The 18016-nt window shown below is 38.6% G+C and overlaps 1 protein-coding gene across 1 annotated transcript in view; it reads right to left on the minus strand.

Annotated features, from left to right (window-relative positions):
- The window catches only part of LOC131685555 (glycerol kinase), a 515121-nt gene extending 509239 nt beyond the window's left edge, over positions 1 to 5882 (minus strand). Inside the window, exon 1 of the mRNA XM_058969366.1 lies at positions 5871 to 5882. The gene's annotated coding sequence lies outside the window, so the exon portion shown is untranslated. The remainder of the gene's footprint in view (positions 1 to 5870) is intronic.
- Between the last annotated feature and the right edge of the window lie 12134 nt (positions 5883 to 18016).

An 18016-nucleotide genomic window follows, 5' to 3' on the forward strand; every position in this document is an offset into this window, starting at 1 on the left:
TTGTAGTTTATATTCGGTTCTATCCGATTTAGGTTTAAACGGTTTAACTATGACTTTTTGAAAGCCATAATTAAGTTTAAACTTTTGTTTTTTCCAAGAGATCCATTGAACGGTTGTCGACACTGCAAAAATACTGCTGCATTTTTGCAGATATCGACTTGGTTCTCAGAACCTCCCAGCAAACTGCCCGTGACCCAGGATTTTGAAAATTTAGTCTGGCCAAAACGTCGGTAATCTAGGTAGGCATTCTTTGGCTTCCCATGGAATGTACAGGAACACCTTGTTCTGATGAAGACTATATTCTGCGATAGCGAATCGAAATTCCCCATCCTTTTCGTTTATCGCCTCCAGTTTCTGTTTCAGCCAGACACGGCTTTGTTCGTTATCCGGAGAAAACCAAACGATGCCGTATCTAAGCCCGAACCCACTGAAACTAGGGATAAAAGAATCTGGAGGGATAGAGAAAGGGCAACTATGAAGATCTCTCAAGAAATCATTTTTTAGCGCGACAGAAAAGTGTCTTTTTTCTAATCTAACCGCACAAGCATTGTTCGACAAGGCATTCTTGCGGTTGCGTTTCTTTCGTTGATTTTTATCAACATTTTTGCCGCTATTCTTGGACTATGAAGGAGTGTCTTTCCTGCTGCCCTCAGTGTTATCAGCTGACAATGTAGGAATTGACACTAGTTCCGCCATAGCGCAAAACAATATTACCGAAAATCCGAAAAAGTAGTAGATGCGATCTGCTCACAATGCCGGTTCGATTCAAAAGAGTGGGAATTTTTTCGACTAAAGAAAAGTTCCCACAAATAAATTGATTTCACACTACTATTGTTCACAGTATAAAAGCAAACACAGTAGAGCCAAAAAGAGTTCCTACGCTGGCTGAAGGAACACAAGCAGAGAGATAAGCACGGTTCACACACACAGCCAATAACTGATCTGTGAACGGACGAGCTTAAGCTGCCATGTTTATTCAGAAACAGATACATAGAGTAGACAATAAAGTACCGAAACACGAAATTGTAGGTAGGGTAGAAATTGTGATTGGCACTCGTGAATGTCCATGAAAGTAGTTCACAAGGGTCAATTACACAATTATCCAAAGACATATAATACACTTACCTCATTCAGATCATGGTTGTATCAATTTAAAAAAAACCATTATAGCTTCTCTCGTTCATATACTCACAATGAATAAACCGTTTGCATACACTATCAGTAATAACTACATGTCGCACAAACAATTGAGCGGCAAAAAGACCCCATCCAGTATACATCCAGCTAACCTGTTTGCGAAGAAGCCAATAATTGACTTTCCTACCTTAGCATCAAACGGAAAACTGTAAACTTAGGCAGTAACCGTAACTCACCAGTGAGATAAAAAAAAATCTCACTCAACAAAACGGACACACGCAACGATCTCAGCCTACCGGTCTGAGTCCATCAGCACACCCCAAAGAAGGGCGCTCATCGGATCACTGACACACGCAATAGGAAACCACTTAATGGGAAAATGGTTGCATGTCATATAAAATGCGAAAATTATAATTGCTTTTTACACCTATAGGGCGGGTATATCATGCACAAAAACACTTCACCCGAATGCACTGTATCACTACAACTCATCACTACTGTATTGACACAATTTATGGATTACACCGAGTAAATATGACATTCACTGGATGCACATCCAAACACGTCCACTACCCATCGATATCGATATCTTCTTTATCCAGCGGATTTTATTTGGAATTGATCTAAAGGAAAACTCTTTCTAGAACATAAGTCATAAGAACTTGTCATCAAAAACACAAAAAATCGCCTTCAAAATAAACAAGAAAACTTCTTCTAACCGAAAGATTTCGGACATATGAAACAGTCGTTTCCAATAAGATTATGTTAACTAAAACTAAATTCACTTGCTTACCTCACTATCCTGCGTAATATTTCTCTAGCAATTTATGTAGCTCTGCTTTAATCCCATTCATTTTTACCGGTGAAAATCAAAACATCGTATTTCTCCTATCTGTCATTTGACAGTGCTCGCTACACTGAAAGAAACTGATACACATTTCTAAAAAACACTGAGAAATTAGCAATTACATAATTCAATAGATCATGGTTATCATTGAGTTACTGATATCGATCATATACCCCAGAACGTTGTGTGTGTGTGTGTGTGTGTGTGTGTGTGTGTGTGGAGATATTGTTCTCCACTGCTACCTCGGGACTGCTTGTAGAAAACGGTTTCTTGCTGAAAAACTGGAGGCAGGGGTATTATTGCTTTCTCCTTCAAGCGGCGCATGGTTTTGCTGACAGCGCACGTTGATTTTGACGTGTAGCTCGGCCATTGGGCATTACTTGTGCATAAGCTTATAGTCTCCCTGTCAAAGGGTTTCCTAAAAACTATTCTTCTTATCGTCGAAGGCTGCTTCACTCGTGACTTTATTTCGATAACTGATTTTAAAGTTTCAACCTAGATTAATTTTTTTTTTTTTTTTTTTTATTTCGATTATAGAGGTTTTAACCTTGAGGTCATTCGCCTCTTCGGGTTAGAAAAATCTCTTGTGAAAAATTTCTAACCCTATGTGCGGGGTCGGGACTCGAACCCAGGTGCGCTGAGTACAAGGCAATCGATTTACCAACTACGCCACGCCCACCCCCATTAATTTTTTTTTTTTAATTTAGCATTGTTTTTTTATTTCTTTTAATTCAACCTGGGTCATGGGTCTGTAATCTAGGGTGGAGAAGGCTATTCAGTTTTGTCAGTATCCTCACTATGATGAGCTACGAAAGTAGGCACCAGTGAGAACCGACAGCTATAAATGCTTTTGATTGCCAAAATTAGACTTACTTCATTATTCTGGACATATGAAACATTCGTTTCCCAAAGTGTGTTAACTATAACAAAATTCACTTGCTTACCTTGAGTAACATTTCTCTAGCGATCTATGCAGATCTGCTTTAATCACATTCACTTATACCGATGAAAATGTAAATTCCGTGTTTCTCCTAACTGTTAAAAAAACGGCCCGCTACACATTTCTTAAAAATCTCAGAAATCAATTTGGACGTTGTTGGCTCGAATCAAAACTCTTCAAATGTAAACAAAATTCATTCTGTAGCGTCAAACTGGCGCCCAGGTGGCGAGTTCAACAGAGAGCTAAAGGGATGCCAGAAGAATTTTACTTCCCAGATAATATTCTAGGAAACTTCAGGCATGCCATAAAAACTTATCGCGCCGAGAATGGAATGGACGCCAGAAACATCTGTGGGAGGCGGCAGCTTAGCAATTTCCTCGATATTTCCTGGATCCGGGCACAGTCCACGGATATCGATGATGTGGCCCAACCAGGGGATCTGGTTCATACCGAAAGAGCATTTTTCAGCACGAATGGCGAATTCAAATTCTTGGATATGCGCTGTAGTACTGCCTTACACCGGTTTTTTCGGTTTCGCAACCGACCACGACTTCGTTCAGGCCCGCAACGTGACTTGTGTGTCGGTTCCGATAGCATCACAACTGGTTCAAAATCAAACAATCTTAAAACGATGAAACCAACTACCGCAATTTTGAATTACTTCACAAAATAACAGAAAAAAAACTCCCTCGTCGCCACTGTAATGTTTGGCTTATTCATTACATCATTACATTTCACTGTCCCGAGGCATTTTCATTAATTTCGCACTTCGTCGTGTGCGTCACGTTTCACTACGGGACAATCATCATTACAATTTCACTGTCCCGAAACCTTTTCATTAATTTAGGGCGTTTCCAGATCGCAAATCTCGCGATTCCGTTGGGGTCTCCAATGGATTTTTGCTGGGAATAGATACCGGAGAGTGATAGCCCGATGGCTATCACGAACCCGGTAACTGTGATACGAGAAAAAGAATACGTTTACGTTCGCTGTCGAATGCAGACTAACTTGCTTTTTATTTCATTTCGTTTACAAAGTTTCGATGTGCTGCCGACTCAAGCATTTTCAGGCGCTTCGTGTTGCGCCGCCACTTCCATATGATGATGACGATCACTAGGATAAAGGCACCGTCCATGGAGTAAGACACCACGTCGTGCGCGCTGACGTTGGTATTAACAGATTCGTCATTTCCGAACGGCCACATGATGCTGTAATTTGATTCCTCGGTCGAACTGCTTAATACTGAAGACTGATTGACTCAAGTCAACGTTTCATTGCTAGGCACCCCGTGGTGCGGTCGTGCAGCGGATGTTTATACAGCATGTTTGCTGTTTCATGCATTTCGCGAAGTATAACAATTCAATTGTTGTTTTTACTGGGTTACATTTTCAAATTCAAAGGGTGTTTACCCATTCCGAATTTGAGTATTTCCACCAGTGATAGATTGGCAAATTGACTCGATTAACTTTTTGGAAAGTTTTCCATTTTAGCTGATGTGATTGATTGGAAAGAAATCACTTTGTACATACTCTTTCTTCTGCCGAATCGGAATCGGTCATTGGAGTTAATAAATTTAATTCACTATGTAATTTAAAAAAAAACATACGCTTTATTCCCTTACACACTATACTTAAACTATACACGTCTAATTTGCTTGAAGTTCTAACTTGGACTGACTGAGGTGTTCCTCTGCAGTGGCTTCAGTGGCTGTTGTTTAGATTTGCGTCGACCGGCTTCTCAGGAAAACATGTTAGCTGGTACGATTATCACGAATAACATATGGCGCGTAGACAATTTTCTAGGTACAGTGTCGGCGACCAATATTCTGTTGAAATAGGGTGTTCATTAACTTGAAGGTTCGACTAAAATCCAAAATTTTCTGACGCTTGTATGATGAAATTTTTGTTAACTTCAGCAAATTCCTATTACTAACTATCTATCACTTTGTTACTCGTGGTTCTCTTGTGCGTTGCTAGCGCTTATAAACTACTAAAAAAAAACAAATTAATCCGTGGTATTTGAAAGCAAAACCAATATTATTATAATCATATGTTATCAACAAATCTATCTTCACATGTATATTGGAAAAGGCTGTGTTTCAATACACTTCAATACTTAGTCTAGCAATTAACGAATTGAGGCAATGAAATTAACTTGACATTTTTTTTCACAACACGTAACTTTGATCCAATAAAATTTATGTAGAACGCTGATGGATTACAATTTAAACCAATCTTGATGGATTTTGAAATAGTCTCTTCTATCTAATAGTCTATGAACGTTAAAAGTTTGCGATGTTATTGGTGCAATTCACTTGCTTACCTCACTATCCTGCGTAACATTTCTCTAGCAATTGGGTGCTTGCAGAGCGCATATGTATTGGTGAGCCGTTGGGCAGGCAAAAATGAAAGTTGCATATAATGTATATGGAGCGGATAGCGGATTTATTTTAAATAATTAATAATTAATGTGAATTATTCACAATATTAAGACCAAATATGAGAAAATGTAATGTATTATAGGAATCACAATTAAACATTCATTGCGTAACATAATGTTTTCTATCGTTTAAACCGGCTACGCGGACAAAATAAGTAAAGCATTGCCAAAGCTATGCTTCATACCCATTCCAAAAGATTTTAGCAGAAAAAAATGGTCTTTATTTCAAATTTGTGAAATATCTTGTTCATCGAGAGTTTATGCATACAAAAAAGCTTCTAGACTTGAATGGTTTTAAGGCCTATACGACTCAAGGGGATGCGGGGTAAGGGTTTCAGTATAAAAAAACAGTTTTTGCGATTTTTTTTAGAAGTTTGAGTGAAGCGAAATATTCAAAACTTGTACATTATAATATTTCATTTCATTAACATGCTGTAATTTTTCTATGCAAAAATATCAACAAGCGAGTCGGAGGTGAAGCTTTTCGTAGAGCGTTTTTGGAAAAACACGACTTGCAGTGTTAACTGCCATTCAAAGACTACTGAACCGATTTATTTCAATGTTTGCATATACATTCTATGTAAAAAATACCTAACCCCTACGTTGAGTCTTCGAGATAATTTTTCCAAAGTTTTGCTCGATTCGCTTCAGTTAAATTTCTAAAAAAATCGCAAAAATGTGTTTTTTTCCTACTGAAACCCTTTACCCGTACTCCCACCCCCTGATACAAGTTTTAAACATGTTGAATTTGGCTTTCGTATCATAAATAGTAGGGTAAAGTTTTATGCTATTTCAATGCATATTTGAAAATGTAATTTGTAAAAATATAAGTTTTATTTTTATTGGTGAACAAATATGATATCTGAAGTGTCAGTAGATTCCACAGGAGCAAACCAAATGTTTCTTACGTTTACATGCTTGGGTTTGGAAAATTTGGTTTGATACCAAGTCGGTCTACTTCAGTGCATTAAGTATTGTACATTTCCCTACGATTGAACCGAGCAGTTCTGGACAATTATCCGCCAGCGGAAAGCGAAACCATACTTCCTCATCACGATTGTCCTTTTTGCAACCATCAACTGCACACGTTCTAAACGCGAGTTTATATGTAAGAATCTTCAAATAATCCTTTGTTTTTTTGCCATATAATCACTGATTATTATCATGGAACTGGGAGGATTTATTGTTGAGAAGAATATTATTTTGCTCGAACATTTAACTTGCTGCATGGAACGTAAACATGCAATGTGTGCCCAACAGATGCTTTGACTGTGTTTGTAGCAAGAGCCCTATTTATGCAGCTCTGCTTTAATAGCATTCACTTATACTGATGGAAATCTAAACCATGTATTTCTCCCATCTGTCATTTGACAGTGCTCGCTACACTGAAAGAAACTGATACACATTTCTTAAAAACACTGAGACATTAGCAATTACATAATTCAACAGATCATGGTTATGATTAAGTTGATGATATCGATCAAATACCCCAGAACGTTGTGTGTGTGGAGAAATTTTTCTCCATTGCTACCTAGGGACTGCTTGCTGAAAAACTGGAGGAAGGGGCATTGTTGCTTGCTCCTTCAAGCGGCGCATGGTTTTGCTTACGGCGCACGTTGATTTTGACGTGTAGCTCGGCCATTGGGCATTACTTGTGTTATGCACAAGTCTCCCTGTCAAAGGGTTTCCTAAAAAACTATTCTTCTTAACGTCGAAGGCTGCTTCACTCGTGACTTTATTTCGATCACTGATTTTAAAGTTTCAACATAGATTCATTTTTTTAAATTTGGAAGTTTTTTTCATTTCTTTTAATTCTATGCTATGATTGTACTAGTTTTGGGATTAATTCTTCGGACAACCTGAGTCATGGGTCTGGATATTTTAACTAAGTAAGATTGTTATTCTTCATCTCCAAGCTGTTTACCATCACCGTTGTTAGATTGGTACTTGATGCGTCTTGGGTATTCCATGTCAGCAGAACGTGTACGAACTCACACCATCGATTTCAGACTTCGTGAATCAAGTTTCAGTTAAGGTGGAGACGATTTAGAACGATTTTGTATTTTAATAAAATTCATTTCTACGGACTAGGGATTCCCAACCGATGGTAGCCCCGATATCTTTGTTTGTTTTAAACTTTTAATCGATTGTTGTTACTCTACGTCTACAACTAAAGATTGAGGTTATGTTACAGTAAAATATTAGATACAACTTTGTTCCAACCAACTTCATTGGCATTGCTCTTTATTATACGCTTTCTCTGTGCTGAGGATGACATTCTAATTCTCGACATATACCGATTAAACTTACTCCGGGAAAAATTCTTAAAACTGGTGAGTTCCATAATATAACAATGGTTGCGCTGTTCTTGAGCCCAAAATTTTCCAATCAACGTGATACCAACAACCACAATTTTTATTCATACTGAGAGGATCCCGAACAAATCCTGCTTTTCACTAACCAAAGGCCCCTTTTCAAGCAACTCAACCGGATCCCGGTGCGGTCCACTGGGAGAATGGGCAGAAACTCCAGCCGCTGCTGCTGCTTCGTAAGGTGATCCGTCCGCCAAGCCGTTCGATACGCGTTTGGGCTACGAGCTGGAACGGCACTGCCGTGTATATCTGAATCGAAGTGGGAAGAAACTCGACCCGCTTACTGCGCTGTCCACTAGCAGAATAAGAAGGAACGCGATCCGCTGCTGCTACGTAGGGCGATCCATTCGCTTTGTCGCGGGGTGGCGCATTTCATATATGTGTTTGAAGATACAAACGTCGGATGACATGCACCAATATATAATAAATGAAATGTAAAATACGGTTTAGAGAGTATGATTGTGAAGGGTTTCATATTCTTACTTATAAATCGGTTTTATTTCCTTTATGTTATTCTCTAAATTTATATTCACGGCCAGGGATGCCAACGGTACCGATAAACTACATTTTTTTTCGGTATATTTACATTTGCACAAGCCGTACAGCCCGCTACAGCGACGCATCACTACAGCTCTTGCCAGAACGGTAACCTAACCGAGTACATTTTCCCGTACAGCAGTAGAATACATTTTTGTTTTGCTGCTGTACTCCGACTGCTCGGTGAGAGTGTGGCGTAGTAAAGTTTGTTCTCTCGCTTTGTACATTTTTCTCTGCATAGTCAAAGGGAGAGGCCCGCACACGAAAGCGTTAATGCCAGCCGTGGCGTAAGTGAGCCGCATTCATTGTAGTCATTTTTGAATAAAAATATTAAAAAGATTGAAAATATTAAAAAATGTAAAATAAGGAAAGAGAAGCTGTACCGCTCGCGTCTGATGGCTGTACTGGGGACAGTAGTTTCTTGTCATGTTACTGCTTTGCACACAGGCAGCCGTACAGCGCTGGACGTCCTGCACTAGCGGACGACAGCAGCATAAAGAGAGAAATGAGAATGTAGGCAGAAAAATTACAGCCGCAGAAAAGGTAGGCATTTTGCATCCTTGTTCACGGCTATTGATGTCTACCTCGAGTTTTTCAAAACCATTTTGTTACTTATTTTGTATTTAGTCAGTAGCCGAGTAGAAACAGCGCCGCTCTACGTTTTACAGATGTATTTTTATCACAATCGGTGCGATGTACCATACATCTCGGACTGAACAACTGTAGTAAGTTTATTTCGCCACTCAGCCACGTTTCCGAACAATATTCCACTCAGTCCTAAACCACGTTACAAGTTTTAACTCTTTCAAGTTTCCTTTTTCGTTTTGATCTTCCGGAATATCTTTAAGATATTTTGGTGACAGCTGATACGCAACACCATGAATTGGGTCTCGGTTTAGTCGGTTTCGGGACTGGGATGTAATAGGTCTGCCCATATTACGCTCTATCCATTGCTACAACCGATTCTACTGCCTCGGCACGTCTTCTAAGGATGATTGAACCACTATTATCTTCTCGAACTCTCCGAATTTTATTTGATCTGTTTGACTACGCTGTTCACACTTCGTTTCCTGGCACTTCTTTCTGGCGTACTACAATCATAGGCGGCTGCAGCCGGTTGACAAAGAGGGGGCACATCTTCCTGACAAAATAGTGTCAAATTTTGGAACCTTACTTTTAAAAGAGTTTGGCGAATAGTTGATGCTATCACTATTTTCTTCTTTACTAATCTTCAGGGAGTCCATTTCGCCTTTGATTTTTTTTTTCTACAAGCAGCTCGTGGTGATTATTTTTGTGTTGTTCCTATTGGTCAATCTGAAGGGTTTTGCTATAGCAGATCTGTTAGTGATACAAATAATTACATCAACTCAATGAATTTTCCATTCACTTTTACTGACTGCACCAATAGAAATTCTGCTTGCAATTTTTCCGACCTAGCACCACAAATAAATTCTGCATCCTTGAAGTACAGCGTGTACAGTGAAGTACCCGTATTGCTTCCTTGTGTGACTCCCGATTTGTTCCTAAACTGGGACAAATGAAATGCCATTCAGTCAGGAGATGCCTGTTCGGTCGAAGTGTATCTTTAAACTTCTATTCTTTGCCTTTCACTGATCTAGGCAAATTCCATATTCCACACACATTCATTAAAGATCCATTCCAATCACATTCATTGAAGATCAGCCTGTTGAGAAGCATTGTTTCTCGATCGTTGGCCAGTTGATTAAAATGTTATCTTACCGCAGATTTTGAATGGTTGGTACCTCAGGCTCAATCTTTGTTGAAATGCCTGTAGATTTCACACAAGCAAGCTATTTAAGACAATTGATCTGTGATTTATTCGTCAAAGACCTATGTTATTATAGTGAAAAAACTGTATGCTGAAATGAGCGGCGAATCATCTCCGAGAAGACTACAAATGCCTATCGGCAGAAGCTAACGATAAATCCAGCCATTGATGGAATTTTATATATTCCTTGTTTGGACGTGAGTCTTTGTTTTTTCCTCTCTTAAGGATTTTTTTATGAACGTCCAAACAAGAAATATATAAAATTCCATCAACGGCTGGGTTTGTCGTTAGCTTCTGCCGATAGGCTTTGAGGGCAGACATCAACATGCCCCTCCATAGCTCTTTCACTGCCAACTGTCTGGTGGCGACTGCGTTAGGAAATGGGAGAAAAAAAGTGATAATAAATATCTCAAGCCTTGAGCGCAGTCCATTGGACCTAAAAATAGATAACGAGAGAGATTTGACCCGAAAACTGTTGGGAACATGTGATGGCATCATCACAGTTCCTCGATGGCGGAGTGATTAACGCACCCAACTAGAGACTGGGAGATCGCAGGTTCGTGCTTGAGGACATATCTTTTCTCAGTGTTTCCAATAAAGGTGAATTTTCACCGCCTCTTCATTCTCACCGTTCCAGTCATTCTTTCTCTGTCTGTATGGTTGTGTTTTGATCGACGAGCAAAATTATAGTTTGTTTTCGCAGATGAATTATCGAAAAAAAATGATTTAGCAAGGAAACTGGAACAAAACCGTGATTGAAGAAGATTTGCGACGGGTGTACCCCATTAGGCATAAATACGTTAGGCATACGGCCGTTTGGCATACGTACATTAGGTATAATGGACATTAGGCATAAAGACTTTAGGCATAATGGACGTTAGGTATAATATACGTTAGGCATAATGGACGTGAGGCATAATGTTCGATTGGCATAATGGACGATAGGCATGAATTACCATGTTGAAGTATCACTTAATTAATTTTTTTTGCGATTATGGCCTCGGGTGATAAGAGTATGAATGTTTGAACTTTTTTGATGTTGAAGAATTATACTGGAAACTGATCAACCTCGGTCAACATTTTATACTGCTGTATATACTTGAAGAAATCTTTACTCAAATAAAAGCATACTCAGATTGCGTAAATTTCTCGGCGTACAACCAATAAATTGCACATGACTAAAATAGTTTCATCACTGTTGTTTAAAATCAATCCCAGATGTATTAACCCTTTCATGTTCATCTTTTTTATAGTGCATATAAGGTTCCAAAATTATTTTTCTTTGAAAAGGGTGGGGTCAAGAAATATGAAAAACCTTTTTTCATAAGGATAGATGCTTCCCTCGCATTGCTGGAAGCCGCTCAAATTTTGTCTTCTGCTCAATACCATTCTGCTAGAATAATTACAACAGTCAAAGTGCGTGGAAAATGTAATTGAAGACAGCCTAAATTAATAGATTTTATCAGTTTTTAATAATACAGCAAAATAACGAAGATATATTAAAATTTCATTTTTCGTCGCCAACTTAAACTGTCCCTGGCAGCACTGATTCATTGGAATCCAATCAGATTAATTGCAATACGCAATGTTTATAAACAACATGAGCATGAAGGAGTTAAGGTATGAATAACGTACATTAACTTAAATTAGCTCTTACATACAGGAATGGTGCAAAAGTCAAAGAAAAAAATATGCATTGAAGAACAGCTCATGAATGAAAGAATGTTGAATTTTATTATTCATTAAACTAATATACGAATATTACAACTTCTATATTGATTATCTCCGATATTATTCAGAATAATGATTATATTCCTGAAGCCATCAAAGAGTTCAAAATAGATTTCTTCGTTACGCACCGTTTTCGGATAATCACTAAACCGCAACGTACGTGAGTCAGTGGCAATACGCAAAAATAGCTGAATATGACTATTGCACCCATATACGAAGGTGTGCTTGACGATAACACGGTAACTAGCATAATTCCTTGAAAAAGGCGCAATACATGCCGTCGAAATGTCGGATGAAAAGTAAATATTTCGTTTGTTAAATACTTCAAAGACTGAAAGCTGAAGGTTAGTTTTTCTCACAATTTCAATATTTTGATACAATTGTATTAATAGCCTTTTTTATTTCGACTAATATGTAGTCACAGTTTCTTTTTAACGACCATTAACGAGCTTCAATTAGCTACAGATTACTAAATAGGGAGAGTTACGAAAATTTAGAACCATAGTACTCAAGTGAGAGCAAGGATGTGAAATATACAGCTAGAAAAACTAGAAGTTGCTTAAAATCTTACGGACTAAGCTTTTGTCTTCTGCTGGCAGGAGTCGAGCTTAGGCAGCATTACTACGAATCGTTCAAGTCTACCAACATATCTCAAGGCAAAGACAGACTGTCCCTCTTTACCATGAGAACCGACGGTATTTTTGCTGTCTCTCGTTAAAAGGCATGGTATAGCGAGCGTAGTGTTTTCTAAGCCGACAAAACGAGTCTAAGATTGAGAATCCTACAATAATGAAAGGTTTGCGGTTTCTCTTACATTTTTGTGAATTATGCCAATCGTCCATTATGCCTAACATCTATTATGCCTAATGTACTTTATGCCTAACGTCGCGCACCCATTGAAGAATATTTTCGACAAAGTCTCTCGACAGGCGGGTAAAAAATACACGCATTTGAAAGTGTCCAATTTTTAAGTGATCTAGCCTCTAATACGTAGTATCTTGGATCTGTCGATTTGTTTGACTTGGAATCGTTCTGAAATATACGAAATTTTATACTATTAATTTTACACTGAATTAGAAATGACTATGAAATAGGGAATTTCAGAAACTGTATGAATTAAATGAACGGGAATCAAACAAAAGTCTGATTTTAACAATTGTGAATTTTAGTACAATGTTAGGAAGTTGTTTTAGAAACCAGCTGATATTTGCGCAATATGTTTGAAAAAATGCACAAACATTCTTGAGATTGCCCACAGGTTAAATGTTTTTCCTTTTTTATCTGTTTCGGACACAATTAAATCCCGTTACGGAAAATCAGTGAAATGTCTTAGTACATAAAATTGTCTAGTTCACTGATAATTTTCTGGACATTTACCACAACATGAGTACTATAACTGGTAGTTTTGCACGTCATCGATTAACAGTAACAGACTTCATCGATTTCAACAAATCATGTATCCTGAAATAACTTAATCTTTAAAATCAGTAATGAAGTCTGTACTAATTCGGCTAGCCAAGGAGTTATAGTGGTTACAGTACCACGCAAAACAACAGATTTAAGATTTTTGTTCAGTGGTACATTGTGCGAAAATAATGAAAAATGTGTTATTCCTGCAATGTGAAACTACACCGTAACTGTTGATGTTAAGTATTGACGTACCCATTCGTCTATTCGGGCTCCCAAATGTTGCATGTTCGAACCATGCCTGGGGCGATTTTTCCACATAATTGCTCTCGTTTAAATCATTAGCAAAATATTGGCACTTGCGTCAAAATATTAAAAAAATGTCAGATTTGATATGCTCAACAAGTATTCTGATCAACAACGCATGTTTAATGTGCCACTTACTTTAGAACAATATTTCGCATTTTACCAGATTTTTCTTCTAAGATGGCGCCTTATTTGATTCCGCGGTTTGGCGCGCTTTCAGATTCAACTGCTTTTTAGCGGAGCTACTTTCTTCGAACTCGAAACATCTACCAGAAACCTCGTTCAACAATAAACCAACAAAGTATCCTCAGTTTGCTAGATTGGATTTTTCTCTTCTACCACATCTCGGGCACAATTCGCTCTACAGCAGCCTTATGCAAAAGTATGGTTTTCCTGATCCTCTCCTTTGAACTTCAAGACTTCTTTCTTTTATGACATTCCGTCCATTTTACACTCACCAGCAAATCGCAATTCTCACCATTCTAAGCGATTCGTTTGTAAAATTATTTTTTAAATCGGTATTCGTTCTTTTGTAGAAAAATATTAGCATATCGAAACAAGAAGTGACGCCAGAAACTAATTATGTCGGCACATACCGAAGAATAGAAATTAATCAGAACTTAGCTAACGAAACATTCTAAAATAATCAAATTTTCCAATCGGTGTAGAACTTTGAAATTTAAAACAAGATCGTTGTAATTATTTTCGACCAGTTAAAATATTTCGTTCAGTACGACGGAAATTATGAAGTGCCAGGGATCTGGTACTTACCAAACTCTGCCCACCGTTATCGACTGTAGGTCAATTTCTTGAACTGAGGTTTCGGCTCTGATCAGTCGACATGTGACATCTTTTCCGTCAACAACACTTACTATTTTCAGCAACGTTTCAGGTCCCACACTACTGGCCGTATGACACTTTCCACTGTAGGTTCTATTAGCTTCCCGATAGCGACTCCAACGAATCAATCTTCTCGTTGATTTCATTTTTCTACGATTTCTTTTAAACAAGTTCACCAAAATACATCATTTGACCAATGTTTCGATGTGATCGCTTTGATGCTTCCAACACCCATGGCTTTACATTTCTTTGTATGGTGGTCACGACACTATTCGCTTCATGTCTGCAACATTCATCGACGTGTTTGCGGATTTCGACTTCAACGTGTTATCTACTATCTTCAGGAATCGGCTGTTAAGAAGTTTTTGGTTTGTCTGAAATTAGATATATAATAATAATATCAACCCTACATTGGGTGTTTTAAAAAACTATGTTTATTATAAATTCGAAAATCACTGCACTTCACTCGAACGTTTCTAATACAAGACTGACTTCTGCTGCTCCTAACACGATCGATTTATTCGATCGTTCTGTCTAGTTTGCAATTTTACGTTGGCCACGTTGTTCAGGGTCCGAATTGATGACGGTGCCGTTGTGTTGCCATGTGGTGGAAGTGCCCGTGCCATGTGGTAGAACTTGCTGATGCCGCGTGGCGTGTTCGGAGGCTTCCTTGTAATTATATTATTAAATTTCTTATTATTTTTTGTACTGCATTGTAATTTTCATTTCTAGCCATTTATTTCTACAAATTGTTGCGTTTTATTGTATTTATTCAGAAAATTGCATACCGTGGCCATTGTGGATCGCTTTTCTACCGCATTTATCTTTCTGGTATGCAGCGATCCGCACTAGACCCGTTGTCTTGTTCCAACAAGAACTTGTACTGGCCGATGTAATGATTGTGCTTGCTGTTTCAACAAGCGGGTACAGAAACCCAAAAAATGTTATACTAAACTGTAGACAGTTGAAACGCAGTCTTCTTAAATCACTTGACACTTACTAACAAGCGATTCCCAGGGGATCTGCCCACTCCAAAATGAAGTCTTAAGAATAATGCGAAAAATAGCGCCACTACAGCCGCTGTCTGTGGTACTAGAACCATTCTGCGAAAAATCCAGTTCCTGATGATCAGGAGAAATTCTAGGTCTATCTAAGTCGTCTCGATCCGACCCATACAGTGGAGGAAATTGTTTCTATGACCCAAGAATGCGACTTGTTCGGTTTGACCAGCTGTTGATAATTTTCATAGGGGTGGGCACTATTTGTTTCTGGGAGTTCTGGGACCAACTGGACTCAGGTACCTTGATAATCCGTCAACAGTCTAAAAGTATTCGCTAGAAATAAAAGTCGGTACACGAAAAGGCCTCAGACTACCTTTATAGTACATCAACAGTCTAAAAATACTCGCTAGAAATCAAAGTATAAGGTATAGTAAAAGGTATAGTAGATTAGCTCTAAAACTTTTTATTATCACAGAAGATCTTCTCAACCACTATCCGTCTCATCGGGGTCAATTTAGGAAACGGCAAAAACATAGCTCCCTACCTAGCGTGAGTTTGACGGTCGTTGCTCTTCCGAATGGTTCACCGGGACCTTTGTAGCTAGTAGACGGGGTCAGACGAATGACGATCGGTGTGACGGGATTCTGTAGGTTCGAACCTACACAAAAACACGAATCCAACGACAGGTTGGTATTAAATCACGCACTGTACTTTCCATTATTTGCACGTTACTGATCCGTTATGCGGGAAGCCACTAAACTATCCCGAGTTAGAACTGGAAAGGGAAAACTAATTCATGGCAAAATTTATGTAGAGAATCTCACGATTAAATTCTTTTACCTATGAAATCAGACCGAGACGACCTCTCCTACCTCTTCCACGATCCAGAACAAAGTGAAAAATCAGATCTTTGAAGTCCACTGAAATTACGCAAGTTTCTTGAAGCCTTTTGTTGTATACGGCATCAATTCCTTTTGAATATCCCCAGCCCTCGATCTTCTACCACCAAACCTCGGGACCTGCCGAATGGCTTTCAAAACCCAGAGACAAAAAGTACCCCTTCCACTATAACTTATTCTGTGCGGAAAGGTCCCACAAAAGGGTTATACGACGCCTGCGTCTCAACCATCCGTCAAAAGTAGTTCGGCTCCGACCACAACTGGATCCGGTGGGCGCTCATCTGATGGTTCATTAGAATGAACTCCTACCAACACTCAATCTACTTTACATTTCAGGAGAATTTCGAGAAGCGTTTATGCTGAGCGGGCCCCTCTTATTGGCTGGATGTTTTTGGCTCGAATCAAAACTTGTCGAAAGTAAACAAAGTTCATTTCATATCGTCAAACTGGCGCCCAGGTGGTGAAATCGTTAGAATTCAACGGGGTGCTGGAGCGTTGCCAGTAAATTTTTATTTCCCAGATTAAATTTAAGGAAACTTCCCAGTTAAGCTCAGCCGGAATGCTGGCTGGTTCAAATTCGTATTTCGGCTCCAGTGACGCAACCGATTCTAGTTAGAATCGGTTGTGTTGCTGGTGCCGAAAAACGAATTAGAATCAGCTAGAATTCTGGCTTATTTACGATACGACCTGCCGTCGGAAGCAAGCGAACCTGTGATTCACTCGTTTGCCCGGCTTACTCAAACATAGGGGATATCTTTAGGTTAAGTCCGACTGAGCGGTAGCGAAGTCGAACAGTTTCTCGAAGCCTTTTGTTGTGGCGTAGCCACATCGGGTGGTGGAAACAAAATAAAATTGGAAACGCTAGCAAAATGTAAACTCAAATGAACACTCCGGATGAACCTATCGTCAATTGACATTTCGACGAGTTTTTATTCGAGCCAATAATATGGGCCCAGTAGGTTCGTTTGTGTTGACGTTTTGCTAGCGTTGCCATTTTTTTTGTCACACTATGTGACTAAGCTACATCGCCAGCGTTGCCATAGTTGCGGATTTTTCCGCAATCCTGCGGATTTTCCGCAACTTGAAATAGAGTGGCGGATTTTTCTGCGGATTTTCTGAATTTGCGGATTTTTTGCGGATTTTTCATGAATGAATCAAATGGCCCTAATTTTTGAATTTTTGAATTGCATGTTTAATCACAATACGTACATTATATTATTTTAATAAATTAAATTATGCAATAATTGACGTACAAGGATGTAAACGACTTTGACTTATAGGGGAACATGGGGAGACTTTTCCGCTAAACCTGCATAACTCTCTAAAAAGTTTTCAATCGTTCAAAACTCATTGAGATATGACGTAGAAAGATAATGTACGTGTTCATGATTTTTTGCAGAATTTTTAAATTATTTTTGCAAAAGATATAAAAGTTTTTCTGTGAACGTTTTCCCTGGTCAACTGCGGGGAGACTTGACCAAGGCCTGGGGAAACTTGTCCAAGAAAAATTGAAATAAAGACATAAAACATACTGTAATCCTTTTTCCATATTGTCCAGATTCTTAGGTAACAGTAAAAAATATAAAAGGGTTGCGTTTCAAAAATTTCGATTTTTAAATGTATTTCCTTTTAAGGATTATCTGTACTGCTTACATTGCATGTTCACACTTACGAAATTATCCATATTACTGCTAACTTTGACTACTAATACTAAAATATATAGACTGGTATTTTAGGTGGGATTTTTGTGTGACGTGATTAACATTAACAG

This window comes from Topomyia yanbarensis, chromosome 2 (genome assembly GCF_030247195.1).
Source record: "Topomyia yanbarensis strain Yona2022 chromosome 2, ASM3024719v1, whole genome shotgun sequence".
NCBI classification, from domain to species: domain Eukaryota; kingdom Metazoa; phylum Arthropoda; class Insecta; order Diptera; family Culicidae; genus Topomyia; species Topomyia yanbarensis.